Raw genomic sequence first — 10,674 nt, 5'->3', positions numbered from 1 at the left:
CTCTGAGCCATCAGCCCAGAGCCTGATGCGGGGCTCGAACCCACGGGCCGCGAGATCGTGACCTGGCTGAAGTCGGACGCTTAACCGACTGCACCACCCAGGCGCCCCTGTTTTTCATTTTTTAAAACGTAGTGAGCATAGTAATTATATGATCTGTCCCTGAAAAAGTCAAATTCAACGTACTTTTTTGTTTCTGTAGTTTGTTGTTTCTGCTGATTTTCATTCTTGAGGATTTCCCCAGGGTACTCTGTTACTTTTGACTGTAAGCTGCTTTTTGTTCTCCTTTGGAAAATTATTTTTGAGGATTCCCATTGGCCTAAAGTAAAGATATCTTTGCCTCTGTCTGATACATAGGTACACTATCAGTTCAGAAACAGCTTAAATTCATGGCTTAAGGGGTTCGGAACCATCTCAGTGACGTGAATATGGTATGCAAGCTCCTGAAGCATCCATCTAGTTAAAACTTTCTCAGGGATGGTTTTTATTTCCCTTCCCTGCTCTGCTCAGAGCTAAGGAAGGCTTCCTGCAGAAATGGGGGTAGGTTAACCTTTGGCTCATCCTTAGACTGAGGGAATATGGTTTGAGTATCTTAGCTTTATTCTGGAAGAGTTTCCTTTTAGATCTTCACCTTGGGTAAACCCTGGGCTTTGATTTCTGTTGTCCACCCTCCGCAAGTCCACTTAAAGTGAAAGTTTGCCTAGTTTCGCAAACGCTCTAGTGCAAAAGCAACTGAAGTGCTCTGCTAACATCTCTAGGATTCCTTCTCTATTTAGATTTTGGCCTGGAAATTCCTTACTGTCTCATCAGATCCTTGTTGCTTTTAAAAACTTGCTTTTTGTGCTATTTTAAGTTGTTCTTCCCTCCAGCTGAGAGGGTTGGCCTGAATAATGTAATCTGTCATGATGGAAAAGGTAGGTTTTATTTTACAATTTAAAAAATTATTTTCAACCGGTGTTTCTGTCCCCTTCCTCATATTTAATGTGTGTGCGTGTGTGTGTGTGTGTGTGTGTGTGTGTGTGTGTTTTAATTCGAAATTGCCAGGACATTTTTGTAGTACTTTTCTTCCAATGACACAACTCTTGGTCCATGTATACCTCTATTAGTTTTTATTTCATAGTTCTTTGATTTCTGTTTTTATCTTTATTTGCTTTCTTATCATTAAAAAAAAAATTCCAACTTACTGAGTTGAATATTTCATTTATTTTTAGGTTTTCTTTTTCAAATAATGAAAAGATTTAAATTATAAATTTGTTTTTGAGTTCAATTTTGGATGTATCCCATTCTATTATTTCACATGCTCTTTTTCTGAAGGCCTACAGTTTTTGTTTCCTTTTCCCCTTTTATTTGATCATTTATTATTGATTTTGATTGTATTTTATTATTTTTAGAGAATGTGGTCTGTTTAATTTCAGATTTTCAAAAAATTTACCGAGATTTAAAAAATTAATAAGATTTAATGGCCTAATATATTTATCAATCATATATATATTTTTAAATTTATTTAATGTTTATTAATTTTTGAGAGAGAGACAGAGACAGAGCGCAAAAAGGGAAGAGGCAGAGAAAGAGGGAGACACAGAATCTGAAGCAGGCTCCAGGCTTTGAGCTGTCAGCACAGAGCCTTATGTGGGCTCAAACTCACGAACTGTAAGATCATGACCTGAGCTAAAGTCGGACCCTCAACTGACCGAGCCACCAAGGCAACCCTCAATTTTATATATTTTGCAGATGCTAGTCAAAAAAAAAAAAAAATATGTAGGGTCTAACATTCAAGATATACATAAACATAGATATTAATCTTTAAAATTATAGTGATACCAGAGACATTTTCTTCCTACTTGAGTTATTCGGCCATTCATTCAAATGACATAGATATAAAATAGGAATCTTTCTTAGGGGTAACATGTTTAAATCTACTCTCTTTTAAATTTGAAGGCATTTTCCTTTACATTACTTTAGAATGCTTAATATTTTGACTAATGTACTTGAAAGAGTAAAGCGTGTGGTTATTGTATGTAAACCGATTACTTTCTCACACTCTCTAATGTAATTTCCTGTACCACTTTCAACACTGAATACATCAACTCTGTGGTCTTTCTGTGTCTTTTTGTCTCTCCAGTAAGCAACATCACAACTGTGCTTCTTCTTAATGCTTTGGACTGTTACTGTGTCATTTTTTCCCCTAATTAACCATATATATAGGGACAAATGGGCAAGAATATAATTTGTATGTAGTATTTTGACTTTAGAAAGTCTCTCTTTCTCTTTTTATTTTTTAAATCATTATAAGATTTTTTTTTTTTTTGCAAAATGGCTCCTCACAGAAATTTTAAAAACAGCATCTGCAATATAAAGAAGCAGAAAAAGAAGGTGCATATAATTCCATCACTCCAAGGCAACCACTGTTAGTCTTGCTTGTTTCCTTCTATTTTTTCCAGAACTGTTTTTACATGATTCAGATAAATTTTGTATTGACTTTTCCATTATATCATGTATATTTTTCATTATTAAAATCTATCCATCAGAATTGTTTAAATACCTTGATAACATTCCATTATTTACTTAATATTCCTTTAATGTTATAATTTTCAATATCTTTGTATTAACAATGTTTAGATGGATTTTCTTTTTTTCTTTGTTTTTCTTAACTAATACTGTTGGACCTCTATCTTTCAGATGCATTCGAAGCACCTGAAGAGCCCCATGCCCAGAGTTTCTGATTCAGTAAGTCTGGGGTGGGGCCAAAGAACTTGCTTTTGTAACAACTTTAGGTGATGCTGATTGTCCAGTGACATTTTGAGTCACTGGAATAGCTGTAATTAACAGAATGTATACAGATTGATTTCAATAAATTTCTAAAAACAGTGCTTCTTCCTTCCACAGTAAGTTATATCTTTGATATTGCAGAGGAAAAAATAGTAACACTTAACTTGATTAGAAAAAGAAATACTGATGTGTATTAAAAGGCCTCTAAAATCTTTACTCACAGGCTTTTGCTAACGTATTTGTGCTTGCTGTGGAATCTTACTGGAACACTTATCCATTTGACCCTGGAGCTACATCACTATACAGCTGGTCTCTTTTTTTCTTTTCTTTCTTTCTTTCTTTCTTTCTTTTTTTTTTTAAGTCACCTGCTCTCATTTAATTCATTTCCTTTGGTGTTTTCCTTCCTGTGGGAAGTCTCTGACATCTGTCCCACATACTTCTTTATGAATACAAAGGCTCATCTTTTATCTTATTTTTAACTTTTATGAGTCAGTTACTCTTACCCTTTTTATAGTTACGACCTTTTCATTCCTTATGTTTTAAAAAGACATTCTACACTGTAATTCTTGTGGTCGCTTTTTTCAAAAACAATCTTATTTTTTAACACCTTTAATTATCTTCTGTTGACTTTTGTATTTAGGTCTGAGCCTAATGTCAAATACTAGCAGCACAAGGGCTTCTTACTTCATTGGCACCATCATGTGGCGAAACTGTGTATCACAGTGGAAAACCTGCCACATTATATAGAGATAACACCGGAACTGGAGAGCCCATAATAAGGTGGGGGATCTGAAACAATCCTATTACTTTAGTTAATGCACAGCAAAATGAGAGCTAATAAACACCAATGATTAATTATGAGGACACTGCAGTCGAAGAACTCAAACCCTGGCTTTCCCATTTATTATGATATGGCAATGGTTAATCTCCTTGAGTCTCCATTTCCTCATAAGTATCGGGCTACGAGTAGCATCTATCTCACAGGAATGTCATGAGGAACAATTACTAATATGACAATAGCACAATGGCCATCAAATAGCTCAATAATATCAGTTGTGATTAGCTGTTAACAAACCATCACATTCAATTTTTTCTTTATGTTCAATATAGAATAGAAAGAGCACCAAAGAAGAAGACTTCCTCTGAGATCTTAGAGAATTATGCTAAAATGGTAGAATTATTTTCAGAATGATCGGAAGTAGCATGAAGTTAAAAACTGCAAAAGGTAGCTATTGAAAGAACATTTAAACAAAAAATGTCTTTTCAGAAAAAAGGAAGGAAACTTCTGGTAAGGTCTTCTAAATTCTTCTTACAAAGTGAAATTTGAAAGTTATCTGGTTGAATTAACCATAACTGACCGTCAAAATAAGTAATTATTGGTGGGGGGAGGTAACTTAAAATTCTTTTCAAGGGTAGAAAAAAAAACCTTTTAATATGAAACATAATTTATAGTCCTATATCCTTTTAAAGGTTATTTTTTTTAAATGTCTATTTATTTTGAGAAAGAGCATGAGCTGGGTAGGGACAGAGAGAGAGAGAGAGAGAATCCCAAGTGGGTTCCCTGTGGAGCCTGATGTAGGGCTTGATCCCACAAACCGCAAGATCATGATCTGAGCTGAAATCAAGAGTCAGATGCCTAACTAATTGAGCTACCCAGGTGCCCCCAAAATGTATGCTCTTATAAGTCCTTAAAAGAGATACACTTAGGATGAAATCTGGATGCTGGAAATTTTTCTATTTGAAAATGAATTTTAATTATTTCATTAGCAAAACTGGATGAAAAGTTATTTAAGATCAATGAGAATAAAGCATGTGGGATATTTGCCATGCCCTCCCCCCTACCCTTTTAAAACCATGCACACCATTAGATAGAATGGGTAATCTTGCCAGGACCAGAATCTTACATTCAGTTTCCAAAGTGTAGTTTCCCCAGATAGTTAGCATGGTTCAAAGAATTTTCGTTATGCCATTATGCAAATGCAGTCTATGTTCATTATCTTTCTACTTATTAAATTCATCAAAAGCTGTCCAGGAACAGATTTTCTGTTTTGTCAACTACACCCACAGTCTTGTTCCCAGATTTTTCATCAGTATTTTCAGACTGTGAGGGAAAGAAAGCAAGAAATGGGAATGATTTCATGAATTTTAAATATGCTGTAACTCTTGTTTCAGTGCAATACTCAAGTATATAACAGCCGTCTGTAGTTGCTCACAGCATACCCCAATCTCAGGGCACTGCCAGGTTAGCACAGTTGGTTAGAATGTGGCACTAATACATCCATAATCAATTCCTACATGATTCAGTTGGCTGTGGAGAGAAGAAAAACGTCTTTAGTGTCAACATGAACTTCTGTGGCTAGCAGTTTAGAAAGTCTATGCCTTTGATTACTGAGATTTGGGGATTTTCCAGAAATTTAGTATTGACTTCTATTTTAATTTTACTGTGGTCAGAGAACATACTTTGCACAATTTCAATCCTTACAAATTAATTGAGGCTGTTCTAAGGCCAAGAATATGATCTTTCTTGGTGTATGCTCTGGGTGCACAAATAGGAGATATATATAGGAGATCTATCTATCTATGTATCTATCTGTCTGTCTGTCTATATATACACATACATATCCATTTAGGCAATGTTTCACAGTAGTACAGTTTTCATGTATCTTTCATTAAATTTATTTCTAGATATTTATAATGCTATTTTAAATGTTATATTTATTTTTAAATTTTTAAAATAATTTTTTGAAGTTTATTTATTAATTTTGAGAGAGCGAGAGAGCAGGGAGAGAATGAGAGAGAAGGAGAGAGAATCTCAAGCACTGCCCACACAGAGCCCGATACGGGGCTCAGACTCACAAACCATGAGGTCATGACCTGAGCCGAAATCAAGAGTCGGACGCTTAACCTACTGAGCCACTCAGGCGCCCTTAAATGTTATATTTAAAAATTCATTTTCTAATTGGTGCTTGCTAATATGTAGAAATACCGATTCTTATATACTGATCTGTTATCCTGCGCTCGCTAACTTTAATTATTCATTCCAGTAGATCTCCAAGATTTTCTACATGGACAGTAATTAATCTAAAGACAAGTAATTAATAGTTTTTAAAAATAACTTTTGGGGCACCTGGGTGGCTCAGTCAGTTAAGCATCTGACTTCAGCTCAGGTCATGATCTCCTGGTTTGTAAGTTTGAGCCCCACATTGGGCTCTGTGCTGACAGCTCAGAGCCTGAAGCCTGGTTCAGATTCTGTGTTTTCCTCTCTCTCTGACCCTCCCCTGCTCATGCTCATGCTCTGTCTCTCTCTCTCTCTAATATAAACATTAAAAGAATAATTTTCTATGCAGACCTCTGTGAATAGACAGTTTTATTCTTCCTTTCTAATCTTTCCATGTTTTATAATTTTAATTTATTTTTGCCTATTGCAATATCTAAGAGGACATAAAGTTGAATAGAAGTAGTGAGAGCAGACATTCTCACCTTTTACCCAATCCTAGGATTGAATATTTCACCATTAAGCATGATAGTAGCTACAGGTCTTTCTTAGATGCTCTTTATAAAATTAAGTCAGTTCTCTTTCTAGTTTTGTGAATGTTTTCAGCATAAATTGGCAATAAATTGTGTCAAATGCTTCTTCTGTGTTTATTGAAATGATCATGTGATTTTTTTTCCTTTTTATTAATATGGCAAGCTACCTTGTTTGATTCATTAAATGTTGAGCAAATCTCGCAGTCTAGGAAAAACCCCAATTGGCCACTGTATTTTATCCCTTTTGCTGTGTTCAATGTGTTAGTATTTTATATAGGATTTTTGCAGTTTTATTTATGAGGGATATTGGTCTGTGATCTTTTTCTTCTAATGTCTTTGTCAGACATTTCTATCATGGTTATGCTGTCATTATAAAATCAGTGGGGTATTAGTCTCTCCTCCTCTGTCTTCTCAAAGACTTTATATAAGATTGACAGTTTATATTCTTTAAATACTGATAGAATTCACCAGTGAAATCATCTGGGCCTGGAGTTTTCTTTGCAAAGCGTTCTTTAATTATGAATTCAAGTTCTGTAATAGATGTACAACTACTAAGATTTTTCTACTTCTTCTTTAGTCAGTTTTGGTTCAGTTTTGTTTTTCCAAGAATTTATCAATTTCTTCTAAGTTATCGAATTCTATTAAGCTAAATTTGTAATATTCTCCTTTGATGGTTTTAATTAGAATTGTCCAGCCTCATTACTATTGCTATTTGGGGCCAGAAAATTGCCGTGGGGAATTCTTCTGTGCATAGGGGCAGCCCTGGCTTCTATATATTATATGCTGGTAGCAGCCTCCCCCATTGTAAGAACCAAAAATGTCTCTAGGGGACAAAACATCTCCAGTTGAGAACCCGGGTTTTAATGTCTGTAGGATCTTTAGTGATCTTCCATTTTAGATACTGGTAATTTGTCTCCATTTTTAAATTAGTTTTGTTAAGAGCTGTGTAGGGTGTACAAAAGCAGGCTTTGCCCCAAATTTGGCCTGTGGACCATTTCACTGACCTTGACTTAGAGCATTGATTAACTACTCTTTTTTCATAAAGTAATAAAAAAGGTATATATTTTTCCTCTAAGAATACTTTGTCTGTATCCCATACCTTTTGAAATGCTGTGTTGTGTTGATGGATATTAGCCAAATAATGGCTATGGAGAGCTTTTATCTATGGAGAGAACATATGAGCATTATTGTTATTCGAACAAAATTGCTTACAAATGGACTTTTGGTTCTGTGAGAGACAAGCAATGAAGAACAATTAATATAACGATATAATAAAATTTAGTCACATAAATTAAATACACTCTCCCAAGTAGTTGATAAATTGATATAAATTCCTACCATCTGGTGACAATAGCCTTCTTGCTCTTGCAGCTAGGAGAAGCCGCAGTCTGCACCACCCAGAACATCTATTAGGACAAGAAGAATATAATAATTTTACCACACCTTATCGAATATTGATTTGCTGCCACCTGCTGGGAGGCAGGAGTTTCCAGTGTCCTTAAAGGGCAAGAATGATGACCTTAGAAGCTGTAAAACTTTGCCTATCTCATAAAATGAAGCATAATATAGGAACTTTGGGGCCTGAAAGAAATCAATAATTTTATTTTTATTTTAGTCTATTTTAGAAATTAGTAATTTTGAATACATTAACTGTGTATAAAGAAAATATGATCTGTATATAAAAATGGGAGTGCACTCTTTTCCATCTAAGAGAAATTAGATGGTACATTTGCATTTACCATGAAATGATGTACAATAAAGTTCCTTAAAATGGTGAGTTCCTCAAGTACTGATTGTATATTTATGTAACAGCAATTAACCTCTTGACTGGTGCTAATGGAGAAACTTCAGAGCTGAAGAACCACTACTAAATGAAGATTAGTAAAAAAAACAATACTAAATCTAATGATAACAATGCTTGTGATTGGCAGAAATATAGCCTATCAAAGATGTCCATACTCTGATTCCCAGTGCCCAGAGAGTGGAGCTGTGAGCCCAGAGAGCGGAACCAAACAAGAACCACAGATCAGTGCTTGGCTTGAAACTTAATGGGGACTGCCTGATTGGTCTTTGAAATTATTTGGGACTGGTGACTCCTTTTTTTCTTCATTTTCTCCCTTTTTGATTGGGAATGGCTTCAACTGCTCTCCTGAGCCTCCTCTTCCATTGCATTTTGAGAACAGACATCGGGTTTTCTAGTTTCACAGATCTATAGATGGAAAGGGATTTTGCCAGGGATGGGATTATACTTAGAGCCTCACCTATACATAATTTAGATGTGGTTTGGGATTTTTGAAATTCAGATGAAATGCTGCAATGTGTTGAGAATTTGGGGAGACTTAGGGAGGGGGTGAATAGATTTTGCATGTGAACAGACCTGAATCTTTGGGGATCAGAGGATGGCCTGTGGGAGGAAGAATGCCTCTCCCATAGATGTTCACACCCTGATTACCAGAGTCTGTGAATATTACAAGGATAAAAGGATTTTTGCAGATGTGATTAAGGTTAAGAACCCTGAGATGGAGAGATTATCCTGGATTACCTGGATGGGTCCGATTTAATCACAAGATCCTTAAAAGTAGAGACGTTTTGACCAATGTTAATGACTTTGAAGACAGAAAGGGACCACAAGCCAAGGAATGTAAGCGGCCTCTAGAATCAGGAAAAGGCAATGCAACAGATCTTTCCTTGGAGAGGATTCTCTCCAGAAAGGAATGCAGTTAAGCTATCTTGATTTTACCCCAGTGAGACTTGTGTTGGACTTCAGATTTACAGAACTGTAAGAAAATAAATCTGCCTTTTTTTAAACCACTAAATTCATGGTAATTTCTTATCACAGCAAGAGAAAAGGAATATGAACAGCTAGGGGTTACTATGTTCTGCTTCCTGGGTAACTCTCTCTAAAAAGGAAGCTAAAACACCTCTGAAAGCATATTACATAATCTGGCTTTGGCTACCTCTCTGACCTCATCTCCTACAACTCCTCCTGTTTTTTATCATTCATTCACTCTGTTCTCCTTACTATTCTTGAAACATGCTAAGCCCACTGCCCTTTCTCAAACCCCACTTTCCTTAGCTCCGTGTAACCCACTCCTTCACTTCCTTCAGGTCTCTGCTCCAATGTCATCTTCTCAGTGAGGTCTTCATTGTTGACCCTATATAAGCAGTATGTGCCCCACCCTTACCTGGTATCCCCAAATCTCTGACCCTAGTTTATTATTCTACATAGCCCTTATCATTTGATACATATTTGCTTGTTTACTGTTTGTTTTTGTTTTTCTGTCCACAGTATTTGTTAGTTGTTTATCAAGAGAAACTATTCCATAACCCAATATTCAGGAACACACATCAGTGACAAACTTCCACAGAACTCAACCCAAAGAAATTCTTTACATTCCCAAATCACTTTGCACTCAGAAAGATACCAGCCCTCCTCATCTCCTCAAAATCTTTCATGTAATCCTAATTTCTGTAGAAATCTGCATATGCCTTCTTTCTTGGTTTGGCCATAGCAAACTTACAGAAAGCTGCAACCCCCAGGGATACAACAAATGCTTCAACAATATGAAACTGCAGACACTTGGACACAAGGCCTTGCACCTGAGGTTTTGTCAAAGCACTGGAAGTCATGGCAGCTCTTCTCCTCAACACTAACCTCAAACTCAATGTTCTTTCTCGCTCCCCAAATGTACGCTGTATGTGGCAGGAGCTTTATCTATACATTATTGATGGCAGCTTTCTCTAGAACTTAGTAGAGTACATGGGCACATAGCAGTAAAGAAATATTTGTAGGAATAAGCAAACATTTTAAAAACTATCAATAGATTACAAGAATTCACTAATATTGTTAAAATTCTAATGCAATATACACAACATAGAGCAGGGATCTTTGGATGATATACATGAACATTACCTTGGTAAATATGCCTCAATGGATTCAATATCACACCCTTGAGAATGAGGTCATTTCCCAAGTGATTTCCTATAGTTCTTAGACATGGCACACCATTTCTTAAGGTCAGATTGTAAGAAAATTAGTATATAAATGAGTTCTGTATTTTCCTATAAATAAGCATTACCAGCATATTTAAAAAAAAAAGTTCGTAAAAAAAGTAAAAGCTAGTAATTGCTAGTTACAATTTCTTCCCTAATTTTTAATTTTAATATTTTTTAATGTGGTTTTTTTTTTGGGTTTTTTTTTTTTTTTTTTTTGAGAGAGAGAGCATGTACAAGCGGGGGAGGGCAGAGAGAAAGAGAGGATCCTAAGTGGGGTCATTGACAGCAGTTAGCCCTGCACAGAGCTTGAACTCATGAACCAAACTGTGAGATCATGACCTGAACCAAAGTCGAAGTTGGATGCTCAACTGACAGCTATTCAGG

General features: G+C 35.8%; 1 long non-coding RNA gene across 1 annotated transcript; it reads left to right on the top strand.

Moving 5' to 3' along the window:
* Positions 1 to 546: 546 nt before the first annotated feature.
* On the top strand, positions 547 to 8,071 carry LOC121027066 (uncharacterized). The gene is made up of 3 exons (XR_005788550.1): positions 547 to 911; positions 2,677 to 2,724; positions 7,666 to 8,071. It is a non-coding gene; the product is annotated as an uncharacterized LOC121027066 (long non-coding RNA).
* The last annotated feature ends 2,603 nt before the right edge of the window (positions 8,072 to 10,674 follow it).

This window comes from Herpailurus yagouaroundi, unplaced genomic scaffold, assembly GCF_014898765.1.
Source record: "Herpailurus yagouaroundi ecotype Mexico unplaced genomic scaffold, PumYag 28, whole genome shotgun sequence".
NCBI classification, from domain to species: Eukaryota; Metazoa; Chordata; class Mammalia; order Carnivora; family Felidae; genus Herpailurus; species Herpailurus yagouaroundi.
The sequence above is the reverse complement of the archived record's forward strand: the minus strand, read 5'-3'. Positions and strand labels throughout refer to the sequence as shown.